At 38.3% G+C, this 26,555-nt stretch overlaps 2 long non-coding RNA genes across 2 annotated transcripts in view; one reads left to right on the forward strand and one right to left on the reverse strand.

Moving 5' to 3' along the window:
- Positions 1–26,555, reverse strand: part of LOC308690179 — a 1,067,189-nt gene that overhangs the window by 864,224 nt on the left and 176,410 nt on the right. The window lies entirely within an intron of this gene.
- LOC308689557 lies at positions 6,497–21,970 on the forward strand. The gene is made up of 3 exons (XR_014030016.1): positions 6,497–6,596; positions 7,297–7,481; positions 20,426–21,970. It is a non-coding gene; the product is annotated as an uncharacterized lncRNA (long non-coding RNA).

Genomic DNA, 26,555 nt, shown 5'->3' on the forward strand with positions numbered 1-26,555 from the left:
GATAGCGATTTTGGGTTTTCGTAATAAAAATAATATTGTTAAGGATAAAACTGTGGGTCACATTAGTAGGGTTTAAAATATAAGAACTTAAATCAACCCTAAATGTATTCACAAAATAAATGGGCAGCTATTTTTTCAACAAGGCCACAAAACAAGCAAATTTCATCAATATCAAGATATTTACAGATGATGAATTAAACATGTCGCTCATATCTTTTTAAGTTGTTGCTCTTGCTTGTGATAATGCGTCGTAAGTCGCATGATAACTTCAAAATGGCAGATGTCCGGTTCCCATTCATGCTTAACGAGATCAAGCTATAAAGTACCTACTCTTTTAGCGCTCGTTAAGTAAGTACTTATTGAAATTAAGTTCCTACTCAGTGACTCAGTGAGTATGTGGTTTTGAACGCAGCCCTCCTATTTTTTATGCCTTTCCCTCGCTAACTTCCCTCTGTCTCGTTCACTAGGATGTATGTCAATGCTTATGTTGCACGAGTGCCCACTCCTGGCGGAACCCTTGAAATGTTTTTAAATGAAACGCCCTAAGTCTTTGATCATCATTATGGAGCTGATTTCTTATGTACAGGTTTTTCCTTATGAAATAGTTTTACACACCATTCTATAGGCCTGTATGTATGCTTGGACTGTTAAAAAAATGAAATATAAACAAATATGAATAGATTAATATCTATCTATAAATTACAGGAACGTCTGTCTGTCTGTGTGTCTGTCTGTGTGTGTGTCTGTTATTCGCATATCTCTCGAACCGTTAGTCTGATGGATTTCAAACTCGACAGGTGTCTCGCTATGGGCACGAGTAAGTGCAGTGCCAAGTTTGACGTTGTTTGGATGAGAAATGCAAAAGGTATCGTTAAAAATACCAGTAAAAGAAGCACTTAGAAGGTTGTGGTTTAAAAATAAACATTCTGACATAAACACTCAGTCTGCTACACTGTTTACTTCTGAATATTATAGTTTGGTTCCAAAACGTGATAAATCCATTTTGATTAATTTGAGTAAAAATGTGTTTTCTTTACCAAGAAAGTGGCAAGATGAAAACCATTGTTTTCTGTTTCAATATAAAAGTTTTTTTTTTTTTCATATTGAAACTGTTGAAATCTAGCCTGGGTGCCAGCCCGAACCCCGCCCACAACATTTTTTGGTCGGGAAGTTCGGTCTGGACTCGATCCATTGAGGAGTAATTATGCTCGGCTCCTAGAAGGCCGAGCCAATCAAATTGCCAGGGCGGGCTTTAATCGATGATGGACAGATGGTCTGCGGTTACGTCACCAAAGAGCGCTTGATTTGAATTAGTTAACAACAAAGACGACTGCAGCTGGAGAATTGAGATTTCACGAGTTCACATTTACAAATAAGTCAGATAGAATAAATGCGTAGGCTATATGAGATGTCATGAGTTCACACAAATAAGTAAGATAGAATAAATGCGTATATGACGTGCTGTCCGAGAGGGCTGTGGGCTCGGTAGCCATACTCCCACCGTGTTCCTGGTTGTGAGAGAACAAGACAAGAGTGAGGATTCGGGGTGGTGGAGGGACCGAGGGATGCTGAAAAACTGTCAAGGAGTGTTAGGTAAGTTGACAGAGTGAATATGCTTCCTCGGTAACGTTAGACATGGTATTGTTTGATGACAAGTTGATATTGGATTGATTATTTGTACGTGCTCCTCCCGAACTTTGTTTATGAAACATCATGTATAGATTCCGCCATCGCGTCTGTTATAGAAGATATCCACAGCGCATTCATTTTAAAAGAGGAACAGAGAGCCGCGCCCGCGACATTTTGTTGGTTGAAAATATGAATGAAGGACATGCGTCATTTACTCCGTTGCTCTGATTGGTTGTAGGTCTATCCAATTGAGTGCAGAGGTTTTTTTTTTCTAGTTCGGTTGAGACACGCCCCATAATCAAATCTCTATGGAGCGGTATCAGACTCACATTCTGACTAGAATATGAGTATGACGAAGTCAGGCTAGTTGAAATCAGCCATCGCTAAGAAAAATCTCCTGAACTTTTTTGACGGCGATCAGCTCACAAAAACAGATTTTGCACGGGCACTTTGCACTGCTCCCTGAATCGACGTGCTTATTCATTTGTGGATGTAAACTGAATCTATAAGTCAGCTATGCTGTTTACTTCTGAATATTATATTTCATTCTGGTGCGCTTAACGTTATCGCTACTGTGTAATAGTAGCCTATGCAATTCATCAACTAAAAATTTCCTATTCAATAAGTTCACAGTCTCTTTCACGGCCATCATTTATAGTAGCCTATTCACAAAGTGTTTGCTCAAGCACAGCGTTTTCTCGGAGTTCACTTTGTGCTTTCTTCCATACACAAATAAAAATGTCACTGAACTTTTGCTGTGTAATTGTAACAATGAGCACTCAAACACACCAAACCAACAATTACTAAAAACACACTCAAAAACTGATTTTGCACGGGCATTTTGCACTAGTATTAAAAAATACACAAACAAAACAAACAAAAAACATCTCAGGTTACGACTGTAACCCTAGTTCCCTGAGAAGTGAACGAGACGCTGCGTCGACGACGCTTTGGGAACGCCCCTGCGTGATTGCGTCTGAAGCATGTATGTCAACTAGTCCAATGGCAAGAGTGAACGTCATGGGCGGATGACGTCACGACCAGGAAAGGATAAAAGGGTAAAAGCACATCCGGCCTGACCGGCGTTAGCTTCGATATAGCCGAAGCAAGTCGATCATAGCAGCGTCAGCGTCTCGTTCCCTTCTCAGGGAAATAGGGTTACAGTCGTAACATAATAGGAAAATGTTGCCGTTATTTTGTCACTTATTGGGAGCAGTATGCTAGCTGGAGCCGTTCCAGTCTATGTGCTAAGCTAGACTAGCTAGGTTAAGCAGCGAGCTATATAGTTGTACGGGAAATGCACCCCAGAATGGCAGCTGGCTCGAAAATATGTGGAATAAGGGCTGCCTCCGACTAAAGTTTTTTTTCTAGTCGACTAGTATTTTTCATATAAAGCCATTCGTGGACAAATCGTATATTATTTTAATTACTTAAATAGACTATATAGCCTATATACTCGGACTCGGCATGAACGCCAGAGAGAAATGCACACTTCATATGGATTTCATAATCGGAGAGTAGCCTATTTCTTTTGGTTTTGAATATTTTCGTTTAAGACATTTCAAGCTTTCTATAATAGATAGCCTATATTTCTCAAATCTGTGAGGCACAAGCTGAGTTTCGGCGCCCTCCAGTTCACGTGAAATGCAAGTGATCGTGTCGGCGCCTTATTACATTGTCTGCTATATATTTGCTTCTTATTTATTAAATACAGGTAATTGGTTGATAAAACATTGATCAAAATTAAGATACAATTTATACAAAATGAAAATCTTTTAAAAAGAGTCTTTCTACAAAAAAAAAAAACTCCTACCCACTCCAGCGCCGTTGCTAGGAGGGCGCCAGCGCCTCTGCCTCTCAGCGCCTCTGCCTCGCGAGTGGATGATAGCCCTGAAGACGCCTAGCAATGGTATACCTTTAGTGGTAGCATACCTTTAGTTAAGTTATACCTTAGGAGTCTTCGTAGCGCACTAAGAGATAATGCGTAATTGAGATTCCAAAGCGCTCCTCTTTGGTCAGAACTATGGAGAGCGATCGCGGATAGGTCCGTCCTATGCACCGAAACTTTTTACAATGTAACAAAATATTCAAAGAGCATCAAGCTATTAAAATCTATATTATGTATACAGTATACTCACAGATAATATAACAGTTTATTAGTCAGTAATTTTTATTAGGTTAAACAGTGATTGGATAAATGTTTTTAATTTAACGTTTTTTTTTTTATTTAAGGCCCACCCACAATTGGTCTGGCCCATCCAAAACTGGAATCCTGGCGCCGTGCCTGTTTTGTGCATCTCACGCATGTATTTCTGGATTAGCCTACAGTGTGCGTTTCTGGATCTGTTACTGTTTTGTTTGTTCACTCGATACGTGTAACGCAAATTCGATTTCGAAATCCGAAAAGCTCTTTTCGAACAAAACAACCAGTTAATTTTAAGATGGCCATTTTTTTATTATTTTAGACCGGATCATTTCAGCTACGTTAATACAGCTTACCCATACGAAAGTTTCTGTTATGACATCTGTTAAAGTTACGGTTTCTATTCAGATTTTCGAACAATATTACAGTTCATCATCCAAGATTATTTATTTACCTCAAGCGGTCTGTTTTGAAGTTCTGTGAGTAGTAAGAAAGACACGCACTAATAGAGAAGCATTTCCATTGGCTGCAGTCTGCAGGCATTGGCCAATAACAAAAGATGACATAGTGCAGCCAATTTTACAGAATGCCATTGATAAATATCAACATCCCTCTAAGTTTTTATTATCATATATTGTGCTACGTTTATGTAGCTATTATATTGTAGATAAAATATAGTAATCGTTACAATGTCCACAAAAAAAAAAAAATATATATATATATATAGCCTATATATAACCATTTTTTTTTTCAACTGTTACGCCATCCCCCCTCGAAATTCACTCCCCCCACTCCATCCCCCTGCGCCCCGGACCGGTCCAACTGGTTACAAGACCCTACAGCAGGGCTATTCAATTAGTTTCATTCGAGGGCCGCATTATCAAATCGAAAAGTTGAGGTGGGCTGGTGGGTTGGTTTGGGGGTTTATCTTATTTGTTGAAACATAACAGTTTCAATAAATAAGCTAAAGTAACCCTAAAGAAGTGTGGTATTTACTTGGAAATGTGGTACCCAACAGTATGCAAATATATAAAACCATAATAAATAAAAACTTGATAATTTACAGCTGTGTATAACTATTTTCCTTGGAACAAATAAATTATTTATACAAACTTATAGCTGTTGGTGAGAAATAATAATTATTTTATTTATAATTGTTATGCTTAAATGAAAATATTCTGACAGTGAGACTTGTTAACCACAGGCTCCCACTGTATAAAAAATGCCTAAACACAAGTTAAAAACTATACGCACCTTTACAAAGAAACTGACATAATTTCATAACAAGCATTAAATATATATTCCTCTACCCACCTAATAAATCTAATGCAATATAAATCACTATATTTACTATTATACTGTATAATATTATAGTATATATTTACTATATTTATTTATTACTACATAGTATTCAATATAAATATTGCACATTTCTGCCCAACCATGGTAAATTACTACAGTAAATGTGGTAAATGTTTGTAAGGGTGATTAGGGGATTTAAAGTCTTCTAATTTCGTTCATGCCACAATGTTTCTCCTGCTTTCCTCATCAGTCTTGTTGGGAATGTTGAGGCTGTTTCATCCGATTTAATACTAATTAAATCATCGAGTGATTTGTGGTTTGTAACAGAAATGTTTCTGTCGAACTGAAACGCTTCCACTGGTTGTCGCAACGCTGTTTAATATTAGTGTGTCCGGGACCGGGAGTAAACGCAACTCCGCGCTGGGCCGTGTTTAAACAACTAGTGAAACAACTGAAAACAGCGCTATTTGTTGTAACTGTACTGAACGAGAAACCGCTTCAGATGATTCAGAGACGGAGCAGTCCGAATGAATCCGAATAGTTTTAGACCGTTATGCAAGCGCGTTTAGAAAGAATCAAACCAAAAGAATGATTCATTCACGAATGATTGGTAGCCTATCGCTGGTTCAGTCGACATAAATTCGGGACACATATAATAACTGCTGAAATATTCACACGTAAAACGTTTCTCAGGTCAATCGGAGCGAAAAGAGGAGGAGGGAGGTTGGTGCCGTCGGGCCGCATGGAGATGATTGGCGGGCCGCATGTGGCCCGCGGGCCGCCAATTGAATAGCCCTGCCCTACAGGAATTGCAGATTCCCTTGCCAGTAATCAGAACCATGCAAATAAGGCCATTCACAGCAATCTTATATAAAAATCAGTTGTTAATGAACTTCTATTGTGACAATGTTGACAAAAGGCAATTGCAATTACAAACAAATGTGACTTTTTGTGTCAACAACACCTAAACTCATTCATATAGGTATGACTCATTTACAGAGTCAAGGAAAAATAACAATTAATTTTGCAGTATTAATAAAACACATTGCAACTTGCTACCTATTGATTATTGCATATTTCTCTGGTCATAATAAAGGTTTCATTTAATTGACTCACTTTGTTTAATGTTTAATAGTTACCGTTTTTGCTATGGCAACTTTAACGGCAACTTTCATGTCAATAAAAAAAAATAAAAAAATGTGTTACTAAAAATGTTTTGGACCCCTGGTATAAATGATTTCTGCACCCAAACATGACTGTTTTGTCTCTAAGACTAAATCTCACATATTAGATGTGCTAGCACACCATTTGACAACATATTTTTTAATATGCCTGTCACAAAAATTCAAATATAAAAACATCTGACATGTTTTATTATTTGTGTGTTTATTTGTGTAAATTTGATTCACTTTTGTGATTTTTAGACAGCAGAGTGTGAACGGGACTTTTATTTTGGTATGGCGGTGTGACTTCATAAGGCGCCGCCGCGCTCCTGCATCTGTTGTGATTCGGCTGATGAAAGGTTTGTGTTTAAGCATTTTGAGTGTTTCAATCAATACAAACTGTTTCAATGCATAGTTTTTGTTAGAAATGTAAAATTAGTGAATTATTATTGAATATAACATATTTATTTGCTTTATTTAACATTAATGAACGAACGTTATTGTGTGTGTGTAAAGCGCATCCACACATGAGTAATAGAAAAGGTGGGTCTCATTTCGCTCAAAATATTGTGAATCATTTTATTAACAAGAATTCGGTGACTGGCAAGTAGGTAGTGATGGAGAAACGGAGCTTTTTTCCGAGTCAAATAAATGAATTGCTTCGCAAAATGATTCAGTGATTCGAATCGCTCGAATTACCGCACGCTGACGTCACCTGCTGGTCAAAACAGTGTAAATGCAACGAAAACGTTAATGACTTTAACTTTAACAAATTACCTGCAAATGTTTTCAGTTAAATGCACTATATGTAATTTACTAATCAATATAAATATAAAATCACAACTACCTCTACAAATTCATGAATATAAATTACAAAGATACTTTTTGATCACAACTAAATGAGAAGTGTCTTTGTAATTTATGCTCATGAATTTGTAGTGGTAGTTTTAAGTGTTTTTGACTAATCACTATTAACTAGCACACTGACTCTCTTACCGGTGATTTGACTACAAGTTTGGATTTATTTTTCTTTCTGTTAATTTTTCTGATCTTAAACAGGACAAACACACAGAAAAACTCCTGGTGAAGCGACTGAGATCCATGTGACACTACTATAAAGATGGCGTTTATTAAAGTGGAGAATGAAGATATGAAGATTGAAGAAGTATTCAGTGTGAAACAAGAAGACATGAAGATTGAAGAAACATTCAGAGTGAAACTTGAAGATACTGAGGAACAAACAGGTTGGTTTCATTCTCACAACTAAACCTAGTCATTTGATCCGTATTAAAATGAAAAGCTTTACAGGAATGAATAATATTTTTTTTGAGAATGTCATGTAAGAGTTATAAGTAAAGCGGTATTATTTGACATGGAGTGGGTCGCTTCATGTAACGAAAACCTGCAGATATATCCAGAATAAATCAGCATGAATTTCATGGCTGGTTTATGCTGGTTAGAACTGGTCCCAGCATGCAGAATTTATGCTGGAGATTTTTCAGCAGGGAATATCTGCTTCTGCATTGAAAACAGTAAAAAAAAAAAAAAAAAAAACTTAATTGTTATCACTTAATAATGCAACCGTATCTAACAAAATCTACATTTTGCTATATTTTACTGAAAAAATAAAAATGGCTGTTACACAACTAAACCTTGAGCATTTTTTTTCCAGAATTAATTTAATGTTAAAGGGATACTCCACTTTAAAATGAAAATTCTGTCATCATATACTCACCCTCATGTTGTTTCAAACCTGTATGAATTTCTTTCTTCTGCTGAACAGAAAGGAAGGTATTTAGAAGAATGTCAGTAACCAGACAGTTTTTGGTCCCATTGACTTCCATAGTAGGAAAAAATATATACTATGGAAGTCAATGGGACCAGAAACTGTCTGGTTACTGATATTCTTCTAAATATCTTCCTTTCTGTTCAGCAGAAGAAAGAAATTCATACAGGTTTGAAACAACATGAGGGTGAGTATATGATGACAGAATTTTCATTTTAAAGTGGAGTATCCCTTTAATGAAAAAGGGGACCTATTAGGCAAAATTCACTTTTAAATGTGTTAGAAAATAAATGTGTGTCAGCAGTGTGTAAACTCTGTAAAGTGTGTAAACTCTGTAAAAATCCATCCTCTCCTTTTTTATATTCCTCATGAATCATAAACAGTTTCTCAAAATGAGTCCTTTGTGTTTTTATATATGGTGACGTCACATTGCACAGGCCCTGCCCACAACTGATAATGAAATCTAGCTTCGATCCTCCCCTGAGTAGGCTGTACACCGTCCGCCATGTTTATCCCCTCATTAGAGCAGCTAGGAAACACATGAAGGTCTCAGTTACGTGAAAAATAATCTAAGTCAAGTCAAGTCAAGTCAACTTTATTTATATAGCGCTTTTCACAATACAGATTGTATCAAAGCAGCTTCACAGTATTAAATAAAATAGTACATCAGTGTTTGTTTCTGGTGTAAAACATCCACGTTTGGTAATGCAGATCAATAGCACTGTTGAATCGATTAATCAATTTAAGTATCCCCAACTGAGCAAGCCAAAGGCAACAGTGGCAAGGAACCGAAAAACTCCATCAGGTGACCTAATGGAGAAAAAAAAAACCTTGGGAGAACCCAGGCTCAGTCGGGGGCCAGTTCTCCTCTGGCTTTTATGAAGTAGAGACCGGATTTAACTGTAAGATTAAAATATTATATGAATGCCTGGCTGAAGAGATGCGTCTTTAATCTAGTTTTAAACTGGGAGAGCGAATCTGAGCAACGAACAGTATCAGGAAGGCTATTCCAGAGTTTTGGAGCTAAATGTGAAAATGCTCTCCCTCCTTTGGTGGATCTGGATATCCTAGGTATGACCAAAAGCCTCGAATTTAGTGATCTTAAAGAGCGCGATGGATTATAGGGCGATAAAAGATCCGTTAAATAAACTGGAGCTAAGCCGTTTAGGGCTTTATAAGTCAGTAGCAATACCTTGTAATTAAAACGGAACTTTATAGGTAACCAATGTAGTGATGATAAAATTGGTGTTATATGGTCAAACTTTCTTGATCTAGTAAGAACTCTAGCGGCGGCATTTTGGACTAACTGTAGCTTGTTTATTGAGGATGCAGGACAACCAGCTAATAAAGCATTACAGTAATCTAGTCTCGAGGTCATGAATGCATGAACTAACTTTTCTGCATCAGAAACTGATAGCATGTTACGTAACTTAGCAATATTTCTAAGGTGAAAAAAGGCTGTTTTTGTAACATATGAAATATGATTTTCAAAAGACAAGTTACAATCTAATATAACACCCAGGTCTTTTACTGTAGAGGATAAAGTAACAGGACACCCTACTATGTTAAAGTTGTATTGTGAGAGGTTTTGTGGGTGGTTTTTTGAACCGATAAGTATTACCTCTGTCTTATCTGGATTTAATAAAAGAAAATTGTGCGTCATCCAATCTTTTATATCTTTAACACACTCTGTCAATTTAGATAATTTAGCGTTTTCATCCGGCCGTGATGAAATATATATTTGAGTGTCATCAGCATAACAATGGAAACTAATTCCATGTTTCCTTATAATATTTCCAAGTGGCAGCATATATATTGAGAATAATAGAGGGCCTAACACAGATCCTTGCGGCACTCCATAGTTTACTGGAGTTATGATCGATTTTTCTCCGTTTAAATAGACAAAATGGTAGCGGTCAGATAGGTATGATCTGAACCAGCTTAATGCTTGTCCTTGAACACCGGTATAGTTTTGTAGCCGATCTAAGAGTATTGTGTGATCTATAGTATCGAACGCAGCACTAAGATCAAGTAAAACTAGTATTGAGATACAGCCTTGGTCAGAAGCTAAGAGTAAATCATTTGTGATTTTAACAAGCGCAGTTTCAGTGCTATGATGCGGCCTGAACCCAGACTGAAACTTTTCATAGGTGTCATTTTCTTGCAAGAAAGAGCCCAGTTGGGCAGACACAACTTTTTCTAATATTTTGGACATAAAAGGAAGATTTGAAATGGGTCTATAATTTGCTAGGTTATTTGGGTCTAATTGTGGTTTCTTAATGAGAGGTTTTATAACTGCCAGTTTAAATGTTCTTGGAACATGACCTAAAGATAAAGACGAGTTAATAATATTGAGGAGAGGCTCTTCCACTATAGGTAACACTTCTTTCAATAGTTTAGTTGGTATGGGATCTAATAAACATGTTGTTGTTTTAGAGGAAATGATAAGTTTATTTAACTCTTTTTGTTCTATAGTTGTAAAGCACTGTAATTGTTCTTGCGGGGTGATAATCGAGGCTGAATTATAAGGCGCGATTGAAGATTGAACGTTTACAATTGTGGATCTGATGTTTTCTATTTTCTCCGTGAAAAAATTCATGAAATCATTACTACTAAACTGTAACGGAATATTTTGTTCAGGTGACGCTTGTTTATTTGTTAGTCTAGCCACGGTGTTAAATAAGAACCTAGGATTGTTTTGGTTATTTTCTATTAGTTTGCGGAGGTGCTCAGCCCTGGCCGCTTTTAGGGCCTTTTTATAGCGTGACGAACTGTCTTTCCAAGCGATTCTAAAAACCTCTAAATTAGTTTGTTTCCATTTACGCTCTAAATTACGGGTTTCTCTCTTTAGAACACGAGTAGTATTGTTGTACCATGGTGCTTTAATTTTCTCTCTGACCTTTTTTAGTCTCATAGGTGCAACAATATCCAATTTTCCAGAGAGAATGGTGCTCATAGTGCTGGTTAGTTCGTCTAGTTCATCTGTTTGTTTAGGTTAAGGCAGCAGCTGAGACAGATCCGATAAGCAATTTGAAAAATTATCTATGGTGGATGGAAGGATTGTTCTGCCTAAACGATAACGCGGCGCAGCATGATATATTACCGGGGTACGTAATATGCAAGTTACCATGTAATGGTCAGTTACATTATCACTTTGCGGAATGATATCTATATCGGTTGGATCGGTTCCATGTGATATAATTAAATCGAGTGCATGATTAAAACGATGAGTTGGTCCGGTAACGTTTTGCTTAACCCCAAAGGAGTTTAATAAGTCTATAAACGCAGCCCCTAACGTATCATTTTGATTATCTACGTGTATGTTAAAATCTCCAACAATTAATATTTTATCGACATTGACCAATAGATCTGAGAGAAAATTTGCAAATTCTTTTAGGAAATCTTTTAGGAAATCAGCGTAAGGCCCTGGTGATCTATATACGGTAGCCAAGGCTAAAGATAATAGGGATGTTTTTCTATCATCTAAGAGCGTAACATTTAGTACAAGTACTTCAAATGAAATAAACTTATAACCCGTTTTCTGAGTAACATTGAGAATATCTCTATAGATAGTTGCAATACCGCCGCCACGACCAATCAGACGGGGCTCGTGCTTATAGGAGTATCCTGATGGAGTAGACTCATTTAGACCGAAATAATCATTTGGTTTAAGCCAGGTTTCAGTAAGGCAAAGTACATCGAAGTTATTATCTGTGACTATTTCATTTACAATAACTGCCTTAGGTGTGAGTGATCTAATGTTTAAAAGACCTAGCTTTAGAAATTGTTTTTGTTTACTAATAGCAACATTTTCTGTTTTAATAACAATTAGATTTTTCCTAGATCCTGCAGTAGATTTATTATTTGATCGCACTAAACGAGGAATAGACACAGTTTCTATGCAATGTTCTACACTAGTATTTATATCAGTTAATTTGGTGCAGCAGAGACTATGATTTGGACTTTTGGTTACTAGTCGTCAAAAGGTATTTAACATTTTGGAGATGTTATCTGACAGAAGATCCGATCCGAATCTGTTTGGGTGTAAGCCATCAGCACGGTAAAGCCTAGGACGCTCCCAAAACAGATTCCAATTATTTACAAAGAGCAGTTTCTGCTCATTGCACCATGACATTAACCATTCATTAAGCGCAAATAATCTACTAAACTTGTCATGTCCTAGTCGGTACGTGGGAAGCAGTCCTGACACAATGATCGTTATATCAGGCGATGTGCTGCGTACCGTATCGATCAGATTCCTGAAGTCTTTCTTCAGAGCTTCCGTCTGGCGCAGCCTGATGTCGTTCACTCCCGTGTGCAATACCAAATCTAAATATTCTGTTGTTGGCTGCATCAATGAACACAATGCGTTTTTCCATTCCACTCTGCTACTTTTCCATGGTTTTACGTTTTGCATCTTTTACAGCATACAGTTGTGCTCCTGTACAGCATACAGTGTATGAAACGGCGTTCTAAAAATGCAGCACTCGAGTTAAAGGGCACCTATTATGCCCCTTTTCACAAGATGTTAAATAAGCCTTTGATGTCCCCTGAGTGTGTATGTGAAGTTTTAGCTTAAAATACCCAACTGATAATTTTTTACAGCATGTTTAAATTGTCACTTTTTGGGGCTGAGAAAAACGTGCCGTTTTAGTCCCTGCCGGCACACAAGGGTCGGAGCCTCACGAGCTCGCGCTCGCGCTCAGTGGCAGGACAATCTCATCTCACGGAATGATAATATCAAAACAAGAAACTCTCAGTAGCGGTGTTCATTTCGACCCGGAGTCGGACAATAATGCCCCCACAGAGCCAGAGAATATATGCTGTATGGAGACAGAACAGGTATAGTTTAGTTTAATTATGGTTATAACGTATTTGTCATCTGCTTTTATCCACTAATTAGCCTGTTGTAGCGGACCCCGACCGAATGATGGCCAAACATTTACTGATAAGTTTTATGTTCATGTTTTAAGTTTATTGTTACATAAGTTTATAAGTTTATTGTACATCACACAAAAGATGAAGCGTTAGTTTTACTCCAGAAAATCACTGTAAGAGCTGAATAAACTAGAGCCTGACCGAAGTTCTGATAAATAAAATGTATAAAAATACAAACTTAAAGGTATAGCGGAGGATCTTTCCGAATTTTAGATAAGAACCGCCCTCTCCACTTTTTGAAAAAATGCACATGCGCACAACACTCTACCTGCTCCCGAGAGGGAACGCCTATTAACGTGTGCGAGGTTCTCCTCGTGCACGCTCTGTTTACAAATTGCTGTCGGCATCGCTCATACAAGATTACTTTCCAAAAGAAGATTTGCACTTTTTCTCCAAATAGCATGCCAAACTTTACCTGTCGAGTAGAAACTTCGCGACTGAGGCATCAGTGGGAAGCCCAACCTGTGTTATCAGCGCACGCCATCGTGTGAAACAATCTCCCAAAAACACTCTGATCTTGTTTCTCTCTTCTGAGGCCTTTCTCTTCTTCTCATACAGTTCGTACAAACTTTTTCTCTTGCGACCCTCAGACATTTTCAAAGGACCCGGTGAAACGGCGAGCTTCAATGAATGGCTTAGCTCTAGCTCACCACACATAAACACCTGAAAGTGCGCATGCGCAGAAAGCGAAAACTAAGGGACGAGCCAGGGACGAGCACGTACGACGGCCTTACGTAAACATATCACCAGAATGATTGACACTTAGGTGGACCAATAGTTTACACTACCCACCCGGAAAAAGAAAATCCTCCGCTATACCTTTAAGATATGAAACGTAAAGTCCTTTGAACAAAAACACAAAAACAACAACAACCAATTCAAAGTTACCAGTATTAAAAGACTTGGTAAGCTTCATAAATTTAACTTTGAACTATACTACTTATAAATTGCTAACAGTATATGAGGTAGTGTACTGAATCAGTCAATCCTCAATAGCTCCAGTCCAGCAGAGGCAGGTTGTAGTACAAGAAGCAAAGTTTCTCTGCATTCTCTCCTTTCAAAGAGCTTCGCCTATCTTCATAAATATTCCCTATGGTGCTGAACACTCTTTCGCTCGCCACAGAGGAGGGTGGAGAGGAGAGGTACTGCCTTGCCAAAGCTGACAGTCTGGTGAAACGGTTGGTGTTGTGTTTCCACCAATCATATGGATTCCCACTCTTTCTGTCAATGACAGGCTCTCTGAAGTACCGCTCTAGCTCTTCGATGATCCCCTCTGGTTCCACTGCCTCACTGGTGGATGGAAGGAGCACAGTGTCATACAGCGAGTCTAAGAGACTGGGTACTTGGTCCTCTGTTCTCGGCCTTTTGGGATCGGTCTCCTCAGATGGAGTTTTCGTGGCAGAATCTGGTGGACTGGTCTCCATAGCCTCTTTTAGCCAGGTTTTCACTTTTACCAGAATTTCTGGTACCAAAGGCCGCTCTTTGTAGCGTGGGTCCAGGACACAGGCAAGCACCACCTCTTTAGCGTCTTTAACTTTTGCAAATCTTTTTTGCAAACTGTCCAGCATGAATTTTCTTGTGGTTTGAATACCCCTGGTGGTTGGTCCCTCTGACTCCAGTAAACGTTGTAACACTGCTAAAGTCAAGTCAAGTCATCTTCATTTATATAGCGCTTTTAACAATGTAGATTGTTTCAAAGCAGCTTTACAGAGATAAACATATAATATATGGTAACAGAGATTGTTTTGGCTTTATAGCGGTTCTTTAGTAAAGTTATTTTCCAGCTAAATGTAGTTTTGATTGATTCGCTTCCGTGGCAACAATCATTTGTTATTAAATTAGGGGCCGCTAAGACGACACCATTCTCTCTACACAGACTTTAAACGCGAACCTGTGAGAAACGCTGATGGCGGTCACGTGCGCATTAAGAATTGGTTCTATAGTTATGTGCTTTTGAATATATGTGCGCAGGTTTGTAATTCCCTACAAACCAAGCCTAAACAAAGGACTGGTGTTTCCTTATAATTTTTGATACAGAAACATGGTAGAATGCAGGATGTGAATGAGTCCTCTCTGCTGAATTCCAGTGTCACCTCCTCCAGTGGTCCAAGGGCTCTCTGCCAGGTTCGACGCAATGGACCATTCCTCTGCTGACAGACATGAGAAATGTCCATGGTCGTGGGCATACGCAGTGATGGCTCTTTTCTGTTCAATCATTCTCACCAACATGTGCAGTGTCGAGTTCCACCTTGTCTGTACTGCCTGTATGATCGAATGCTGTGGGACATCTAGCTCCTCCTGAATTTTAGATAGGCGTTGCTGTACCACCACTCTCTGGGAACTGAGGCCATCATTGATAACTAGGTGCAGTATGTGAGCACTGCAGCTCAGGTCTGGCATCTCAACAAGGCGCATGCCTTTCACCATATTTGCCCCACTGTCCCTGAGTACAAGCATGACCCGCTCCTCATCAATTTCCCATTCTTCAAGCATGGACAGAAATGTCTCTCCAATGTACTGTCCTGTGTGGGACTGTGACAAGGATTTCACGTTCAAGACAAGCTGGACCTTTTTCCAATTCTTGTCAATGAAATGAGCAGTCAGGCTCATGAGTGCCTCATTTGACCCTGACCAACAGTCGGTGGTAAAAGAAATGCTGTTCCTGCATTTTCAACTGACAGCAGTTTCTTTATTTTGTTTACAACTCCTGAGTAAATCTCATCCATCTTCTTTGTACGGAAAAATTTCTCTGTCTTTAATGAGTATCTGGGCTCTGCCTTGGCCATAACCCTTTTAAACCCTGCACCCTCAACAACTGCAAAAGGCAGGATGTCACTGGCTATCATCTCCATCAGGAGTTTGTCCATTTCTTCAGTTCTTGGATCATTTAGAGTCCATTTTGTGGTTTTCTCTAGCACTTGTTTTAGGGTTGGCTGTGTCAATGATGTGGTTGGAACTTGAGGCTGTGCTTCTTTTTGCGTCTTCTCGTAGATCTCTTTGTGTTTTGATTTAAGGTGTGCCCACAAGTTGGATGTATTTTTAAATTTGAGGCTGCCAGATCCCTGGCTCACAGAGGCTGTACAGATGTTGCATGTAACTGTACCTGATGGGCCTTTTGTGAAATGCTCCCATACTTGACTTCGTCCTCCACTTGCCATCTGTCAAAATATAAAGTAAACAAGCCAGGTGAGATATACAAAAAACAACATAACATAAAACGTAACATAAACATACAAATAAAATGATTGCTGCTACAGCCACAACTATTACTATCAGCATTATTATTATTATTATTATTATTATTATTATTGACAGTAACAATTACAAAAAATAATGATGACATTATTACTATCATCATCGTTTATATTATCATTAAACAAGATAAAGGTCACTCCTAAATGTTTGTGTGTGTGTGTAATAATTAGTCCCTACATTGCCTTATAAGCTACCTTATAATTACAATGTCAGCTTGCTTATCCCTTTACCTGCACTTTTTAAATTCTTTCCATCAAGCTACATCAAACCATTTTCGATCATCAGTTGCTGCCTGCCTTCTAAAACCTACTATTTAGTGATCTAAATCCATTATGTGACTCGTTAATGCTGCGGCTGAACGACAGTCTGCAACGCACACTTGGCGTCATTGGATTTCACACACGTGTTAAAGAAAAGCTAACTTTTATGCACAAGCTACGTTTGATACTTTTTCTCTATGTCTAAATGTTCACTCCTCGCAAGTCTAACTTACATTTTACAATGCAGGGACTGTAACTAGAGATATGCTAGTTATAAATACAGTAATCATTACTTTATTTAGGCAGAATAAGTTCGTTGTGGTTTCCAAGCTCATTAATGTTAACGTTAGCGGTCTTCCACTGATAGTGGCATTAGCTAGCTTTGTGGTTAACTAGTCTATGATGAGCCATAATTTAGCAATGGATAACGTCATACTGCAAATTGTAAAACATACATTTTCAATATAACAGGCCAAGGAGAGATGATACGTCTCATTGCTATAACTGTCACGCTATTAAAGAAGTACTTCAGTCACATTGTCCAAAGTTAAAAGGACAGTCAGTCAACTACACTGGAACAACGTAACGTAATTACTAGCTAATTCCGCTTCAATCTCGGCTTATTTAACAGCAGCAAAACTGGACATGATAGACACAAATTTTGTCATGCTTATTTGAGTTAAGAGAACTGATGGGGATGTTCTTTTAATTGTTATTCAAGCAATGTATGTCTCGTGACCAACTCACCATGAACACACTTCACCGATGATCTCACTCGCGGATAACTGGTTCTCTCTGCCCGTCTCTGGCTGGATCAGCAGGTTGCAGGATGTGTGGCGCGTTATACACGAGTGTTGCCAACAGGGACGGTGTAGAGTGCCCTCTGGTGGACAAACTATACAACGCCAACACTCATGACATGGTTGAAGGGTGTTTTGTCCGTTTTTATTTTATTTTTGAAATATTCATTTATCGACCATTATAAATGCCGATACCGATAGTTTGGAAAATGCCTAATATCGGCCGATAATATCGGCCTGCCGATAATATCGGCCTGCCGATAAATCGGTTGGGCTCTAGAATAAACACAATATAAGAAGTGCGCATTAAAGTCTTATCCATAAACCCTCTCTCCCTTTCATTATCATCAACACAACAATACACAGCAAATTACACAAGACACTCGTTACAACTAACAGTAAACAAATATAAACAGACTTTATGCCTTTTCAGTGGGTGCTTAATAAACTGGTAAACTTTATATCCGTAAAACTACTCCTATGAACTGTAATAAAGTGTGTGCTCTCCCTTTCATTACTGCCGTGATTAGTAACGTTAGGCCTATCGCTCCAGAGTCTGTTAGCTGGATCACGAACAGTTGGTACAGATCCATACGAGAGTAACAACGAGAGTAAATGAAGACTGCTATGTCCATTCTTACATCTTTACACTCTCAAAACTCTCCTTTAGTTGCTGCCCGTATGAAGAGCCTGACGTACATGGCTGGGGCTGCTCTTTGGCAGGAGCCCAATGGGACCGCTGACGGCGAGGCAGGGCATTAGGGGGGAAAGACTTGTCCTTCTTGACATTCGAGAAGTTTAACCAGAGGTGTCTCTCTGTAGCCACCATAGCTGCCATGGAGTGGCTGATGGCGCTGGCTGTCTCCTTTGTGACATGGAGAGACATATCAGTGGCCCGACAGCTCTATAATATATAAGGGCCCCACCTCTTCGGCCTGGTATGCTTGTAAAATACCCATTTTGTGTAAACAAGCGCCAGCCTGACCCGCTGTCATGTACGTCTTGCCCACCACTGTTGGGGCTTTGAGGGACGATGCAGTGTTGGGAGATCCATGCAACCAATGTCTCTTCAACCCTGGGCAACGTCCCATAGCCATTCTCTTTGAGTCCCACGATCGCAGAATTGTGGTGGACTGTGTGACTGGATAGGCGGGAAGAGAAAGGCTTTTCCCACGATCTTGACACCCAAGTGAATGGTTAACCCCAGTTGTGGCTGTGACTGTAGGAAGCACTCATCTAACTTGCTTTTTCTCAGCGCTTCCCACTTCTTGGCTGGCCTATGTTTATGTTCTATGTTTAATTTAGACAGCACGAGAAACCACCTCCATAAGCTCCTCATACTGCGGGGATACGGCTGCCAAATCACCAATTATCCCCCTCATCAATTGCTGAGGACATCTAACACAGCCAGCTCCCTCTAGAGATGACCGGGCATATGGTCCACACCCAAGCAGCACACACACACAGATCGTGTGTGTCTCCACCCGTGATGTAATGAGGGCAGGGATGCACACACAGTCTAAACTGCTGGTTATTCAACAGTACTTTCTATTTATATATAACAAGGGACAGACAACACCAAATAAGACTGACAGTCACACATAGCGCTTGCTGAAGACAGCTGATTCTGTTGTGTTGCCAGCCTCCATTCATAGCCTCCGTCTCATGTCACGAGATGATCCAGCACCAATCAAGATTGGAATTGCACACATGCATCAGACATAGTCACGCTGAAGGCATTCCCCAAAGCGTCACAACGCTGAGTGAGGGAGCTGCCCAGACAGAGAAAGACTGTCTGCGAAAGACTCTCACAAAGACTGTATTTTTTACGTAGATTGTGTTTTTTTGGTGTTGATAGAAAATGACTTGTTCTCTTACGAATTTGTATTAGAAAGTGTTAATAGGTATGGTTTGTCCACCTGGTACAGAAACCTGCAAACTGCTATGAAATTGACAGGACAGAAAGACTTTCCCAGTATCCAGTCTCTTTTTGAACAATGTACATTGAAAGAGGCTAGAATGGTTTTAAGTATGGAATGTTGCTTTTGAGTCCACTCCAAATTTCTCTATCGGGGACAATAAAGTATATTTCATTTCATTTCCAGAGAGGGACCTCCGTGAGTTGGTGTTCCTGTTTATTGTAAAATTTAAGTAAAGGAAAAGTTTTGGAGTCAGTAAACGTTTTATATTGACTGTGACTTTTTAACCACAAATGCCTTCTTGTACCATCTCTGAGATGCACCACGTATTACGTCATCACGTTGGAAAGGTCACGAAAATAATAATAATAATAAATTAAAACAAAGATGTTGGACGATTTTGAAGTTGGAGGAAATGAGAGGGAGTTTTTCGCCCTTCCTGACCTTTTTGAACCAGAGTACACAGACAAATAACTTGGACAGATGGCGTGACGCGTGACCTTTCCAATGTGATGACGCATTGCGTGGCGCATCTTAGAGATGGTACAAGACAGGCATCTGTGGTTAAATAGTACTTTTTTTATATATATAGAAAATGACCAATCGTTTTGCTAGATAAGACCCGTATTTCTCGGCTGGGATCGTGTTGAACCTTTGAAGCTGCATTGAGACGGAAATTTGAACTTTCAAACCGTTGGTTGCCATTGAAGTCCATTATATGGAGAAAAATCCTGGAATAGTTTCCTCAAAAACCTAAATTTATTTTCGACTGAAAAAAGAAAGACATTGCCATCTTGTATGACATGGGGGTGAGTAAATTTTCAGGATTTTTTTTTTTTAAAGTGAACTAATCTTTTAACAATTAGAGTTTGGGCAAATGCTGACTACATGATTATGCTGAAATCAAAATGCGGCCAGTGACGGGAATTAACGAATTAAGGGAATTAAATTCCTGTGAAGTTGGAGCTGTCAACTCTCTCATAACCAGGAGGGTATATGCAAAAACTCTTTAAAACTTGGTGGTATCCTTGCGTATAGCTTACTACATTACTACCTATACAGGACAATCTCTGTTCCATTTGGGTTTAATACGAAACGTTTTAATTCCTAGATATGGGAAGATTATGTATTATATGGAACGGTTGGCAACCCTAACCACTGGTCGAAATGTGTCTTTTACTTTGTACATTTAAACTAGGGTTAACATGTTTTTGTCTTTTTTCACCTTAGACCTGATGGTGCTGAAAGAAGAGAGTCAAGAACTGAATGAAATGCAAGAGAAGCCTCATGATTCAATAACTGAAGAAAAATCTTTTTGCTCACAGACTCAAAAGACTTCCACACAAAAAAGAGCTCGGAAAAGAGGATCTAGAAGTTTCACCTGCTTTCAGTGTGGAAAATGTTTCAGTCATCATGCAAACCTTAATGCACATTTAAGAACTCACACTGGAGAGAAGCCTTTCGCCTGCAAACAGTGTGGAAAAAGTTTCACTGAAAAAGGAAACCTTAAAGTCCACATGAGAATTCACACTGGAGAAAACCCTTTCACCTGCCAACAGTGTGGGAAAAGTTTTAGTCGAAAAAACAGCCTTCAAGTCCACATGCGAATTCACACTGGAGAGAAACCTTTCACCTGCCAACAGTGTGGAAAATGTTTTTCACAAAGAGCAACAATTAATGCCCACATCAGAATTCACACTGGAGAGAAGCCGTTCCCATGTGATCAGTGTGGAAAGAGTTTCAGACGTAAAATAAACCTTAGTTGCCATATGAGGATTCACTCAAGACATTTTATGTCATCACTGTGGAAAGACTTGCTCAAACAAAACAAACCTTGAGCTTCACATGAGAGTTCACACTGGAGAGAAGCCTTTCAGCTGCCCTCAGTGTGGAAAGTGTTTTACAACTAAAGGAAACCTTAAGACGCACATAAGATCTCACACTGGAGAGAAGCCTTACACGTGTCATCAGTGTGAAAGGAGCTACAGATATCACACAGACCTGAAACATCATTTTCATAAAAGTCCTATTTCTGTATTTTGTGTGGAGCTTTAAAGTTGAACTGGCTCAGCAATTTTAAACGGCACCAGAAATACGTATCTGTGTGAGAATATTGTGTCCCTCATTTTTGACTCTTTCTCCACCAGCAATTTTGAAAAAAGTTGCCAGCCACTGCCAGCACATTTCATCATTTTCACAAAATTTCGAAATTACAAAATTCTATTTGAATATACAATTTATCAAAAGAAAAGACAAAAACTTATTCTAGCTTCATATATTCTTTTTTTTTTTTTATCAACACTTGAATGTGGGTAAGTTTCATAAAAAAGCATGACTTTGTGCAAAAAGCTGAGAAAACCACATTTTTATCAAAGACTACATCCAGATAGGCTTCAGAACAATGATCAAAACACAGATGGAGTAGATCGAGTCCATCAACACCCACAAAGCTTCACAGTCCTATATCTCATCCTGGGTCGACATTTCATTCAATAACATTAGGCAGTTTTGATTTGTATGCTGTTTAATGTTGATGATCACTTTGTTTTACATCTGCTTCTTCTTCGTCTGTGTTTTGATCTGGAGATTCACGACTCTTTCAAAAGATGTGAAATAGCACCCCCTACCGTATAACAGTGAAAACACGGAAAGCCAGAAATTGATAAATGATATGGAAATAAATGATGGGGAAAGAGTTAATACATCAGAATCATATTTATAAATAAACATCCATATTGCTGTTACATTGTTTTATTAATAAAAGGACATAAACTGAAAGAAATCTGGACTTTTCAATCTGGGCTCCTCTTTTGACATCTGGAAGCTGGTTACAGCTGTGGGTCGCAGCTAAACACTGTCTAGCTATCTACAGTGGGAAGAATGATTTTATGAAACCTTTGATAATATCTGGATTTCTGCATTGATTACTACATAATCTGTGATCTGATCTTTATGTAACTCACAATCATAAAAAAATGTTAGTGTAATCAGACTGTTTTTCTATTAAATACATTTGGTAATCATTCACAGTGCAGGGTGGAGAAGGGAAGTGGACCCTTAAATTTAGTAACTTGAAGATCATTTAGCAGAAAAAGCTTCACCAAATGTTTTAGGGAGCTGCTTATAAGACTCTTGACCAATTTTGGACCATCTCTACCAACAAATCTGTTTCAGTTTCTCAATATTTAGGTTGTACAACAGCGTACAAAAATGGCAGGCCTCCGGAAAACACATTTTCTTCTTTTTCAGCCATTCTTAAGTTGATTTACTTGTGGGTCATTGGAGGTAAGGTATTCAATTTACATTACATTTATTTTCAGAACCTTGAAGTCATTTTTCAAAACTCTAGACACAAAACTCAAAACGGTTATCACTTGTAACACAGGCTGTCTAATGTTCAAAACATTGCATTGTGCATTCACATCTTTAAAGAAATCTTGCACTTGCACAATCATTGGTTCAAAAAACTAATTTACTGTGAAACACCATTGAAACATAGATCACCCACACACAAGCAACCGATAGTTTCACTGTGTCATTGTTCGTACAATCATTAAATATTGTAGAACAAAATAGTTGATACAGGTTTCATTATGGTACTACATGTACAGTAAATACATCTCTGTAAAAGTAGAGAGAATACTACAGACACAGTGGAATCATTGAACAAAGTTTGTAATATATTGATGCAAAACACTACAGTACAATCACAACATAGGTTTATTTGAATCAAAGCAAAAATAATTAGCTATGAAATAGAAAAGAAAAGACAGCAAAACATCAAATGCAGTGTTCCTCAACTTGCTTGCTTGTACTGTAAGAAACAGAACAGGAGTGATTATCTATACAGTGCAGTGCTGTCAATAGTCTGAAGAGATGGTACAGTATTTGGGAGCATAGACACAGTGTCTGATAAAGCATTATGATCAAATATTAGGCTACATCCATGGATAGTGTAGTCTAAATGGTTCATGCTCCACGCTAATTGGTGACAATGAATCTCATTATCTTGAAACTTTCATGATTTACTGTAAACATGGAAGATTGTTTGTCTGTTTCCATACAACTATGCATTAAGAGTAATGCAATAGTTACTTATCATTTTGAGCAGTTGTATCAATTGATAGTTAGATCATTGTTAGGAAATGAATAGACACTCATTTGAAATGTAATGTGTGAATTGCCTTTTGAAATAGTAGTACTTTAATGTTAAGTTGTGTCATATTGAACAGGTGATTTTTGTTGAATGAACAAATGATCTAAGTTTAATGTGTATTGTATCCAAGCAATTGAGAAAAGGGTTAGAGTTTTGAAAAATGTGCATTTTGATCATTGGTTGTGAGTTTTGTGTCTAGAGTTGTGAAAAATGACATCATGGTTCTGAAAATAGTAACAAAGTGATTGTAAAAGACTGTAATTTACATTTGACAGACCACATTTCAAAGAAAATATCCTAATGTAAAAATCAATGGAAGTCTATCACCTAACCCAACCCCTACATCTAAACCTACCTATCATAGAAACGTGCAAAACTAGATAAAAAAAAAAAAAAAAAACCTTACTGGTCCTCACTAGTTAAAAAGGCTTATAAATGGGCCAAAACAGGTCTTCAATAGTTGCTTATCATAATATTTCACTATAAACACTGTCAAATGTTTTAAGGCTGGATAATATGATATATATATATATATATAACAGATATAAGTGATCACCCGGATTTAGACCTACCTATATTGTATTTATATAAAGTGTTCACAGGCAAATTTGCTTTATGTATTTCCCCGGTGTCTGAATCAGGCACATATTAATGTCAGGAAACACGATTTCTGGCTGCATGTCAATATCCATGGATCACTGGATCTTTGGTAAGTTGTAAGGAACACTATGTCGAGTCCACCCTTTAGTTTAAACTGATAATAGTTTGTTTTACTTGTGTTTTCACAGTTTCCCCTATTAACTCCAGTCACACAGCAGCTCTTCTGCCACTCAGTCCATTTGAGGGAGCGTGTTCCTGTGGGAAAGCGACGTCAATGCATTCCCTCTATTGTCAAACCTGTACACACAGTCACAGAAAGAGAGAAAGGAAATCATTGGCCAAAGGTTACTGTCTTGTCATCATGTGCCTTAGCAAAGTCTTGTTTTTCGGATTGGTTGTCGATGGAGGAACCTGATTGGCGGATCTGCTGATGCGTCACTATAAAACAGCTGTGGAGACTTGTGGCGTGGAGAGCTCCAGATTCCTACTCCCGTCGACAGATCCCAAACCTTCCTTTGTTCATGCTTGAGTAACGCTGTTAGGCTGTCGTTTGTAATGATTTAATCAGACTCTTACTTATGTTGTAGGAGCGTTGGGGTGTCCTGTTTATTTTTACTTCTTTTGTGATTAGTTTATTTATAGGAAGTTAGGGAAGTTTCTTTGTAATTTTAGTTTTTCCCGATTAGGTTAATTATTTGTGTTTTATTTACTATTTACTCCTCTATAAACTGTTTAAAAGTTAATATTTTTGGAGACGCTGGGCATTTGAAAACCAGCTGTAGGTCTGAGAAACCATGTTTTAGACATGTTATGTTGCCCACACATTGTTACAGCCATGCGTTATAAGACCGAAGCAATTCAGTATGTACAATTTGTTGTCATCCAGGAATTTTAACAAAGCATTTGCTATAGTCAGTGAATCACCAGCTACTATATTTATCATTCCTGCAAAGGTGCTAATGATTCGTGAGAGCTTCTTTCTGTAGTATCTGATGATTATGCATAGCTGTTTTCTGGTTGTGACATCAGTGCTCTCATCAACAATAAAGTATGGTCCAGAAGATCTTCATGCGCTACTGGTCCTATCACTGAACGAATTAATGCTGAGAAATTAATTAATTTTTTTCAATGTAAACTAATACCTTTCTTGGAAATTTCTTCCACAACACTTCCTAAATGATCAACAGTTAAGGTGCTCGAGGTGCAAGCTGCAACTCTGCCTCCTTCATAGCAACATAGAAAGGAACTGCCTGTGTCAAATAATGTGCCACGTTTTGATTATACTTTGCTAACAGATCATGTGGTGAGCTCTGATTTCACATTTGTGATATTTGCAGAATGCTTTTATCATCATTTGTAACATTAGAAAAGTAGCCCAAAAATACGTAATCAATAGCTCCGTAATTTTTCCTGCGACTTCATTTTCAAAACCACGACCCTGGCAACTATGATACCAGACACATTCATGTACATTATAGTATTGCATGTGGTGGCTCTACATTAAAATCCCACACCAACTGCAGATCAAGGTAGGTGTGTTAAACAATTATACATTACAGTAATTCATGGTAGCATTACATAAAAGGAAGAAGATAACATACATGGATTTTTAGTTTCATAAATTTATCTGGACCTCCGCAGGCAATAAAACCAAGGACTGGTCATATTTTCTACGTGGCTCCCTTAGATTTTGTTGTTATGACTTGATCTGAAGACTTTTCACAGGTCTGGGATCCTTTAGTTTTAAAAACTTTTCCATTTTAACTAACATGCGCGGCCATTGAATGCTATTGCATGTTACTGACAGACGTGACAGTTCAACTCAAATGAATGAATCAGACGATTTATGAGTCATTCAATGAATGGTCTATTGATTCAAACTTCTGATTCTTATGGGGTTTTTAAAACAATTTCTTAAAAAAAAAAAAAAAATCTTAAGAGTCGTTCGCTCATTTAACGGATTCGTTTTGTTTCATTCACGGTAATGTAAATTTAGCCGAAGCCAAGTGACTTTGTGCAACCCACCTCTTTTCTCTGCGACCCACAGTTTGAAAAACCCGGATTTACAGAACGTCTCCCCTCTAACTGACTGATGAGGAAGAGAGTCAGGACCTCTTTTCCCAGATGGGGGTACCTGATAATTCAAGGGATGGTGGAAAATGTGAGAGATTTTAACCTTGTCAGAACTTAATTATCAAACACTCAAAAACCAAAAATGCATTTACAAGTTATTACCAAGCATTTCTAAGTTATCATATTGATTTGTAATGTACTGTAAATTTATAGGTGCAGGGCTGCAGGCTCCAAGGATGACCACTGTGAGGAACATCCTGGATTTGGACATCAGAACCCAAACTCCTGGACGTTTCCTTGTGGCGTGACCAGGCACTGACCAAGATCCGCCTAATTAATAAAATGAACAACACTAATCTCGACACTACACAACTTTAGAGATATGCAACATACACATTAGAGCAGGGAAACTCTGTCCTGAAGAGTTCAAGCACCACCGCCTGTAAATTTCAAGTAATCTGGAAGACTTTGGCTTTGATTTTTCAGGTGTGTTTTATTATTTTTGTTGCACAGAAACATTCTGATACTGTG

This window comes from Scardinius erythrophthalmus (assembly GCF_964197995.2).
Source record: "Scardinius erythrophthalmus genome assembly, chromosome: 4".
Classification (NCBI taxonomy): Eukaryota; Metazoa; Chordata; class Actinopteri; order Cypriniformes; family Leuciscidae; genus Scardinius; species Scardinius erythrophthalmus.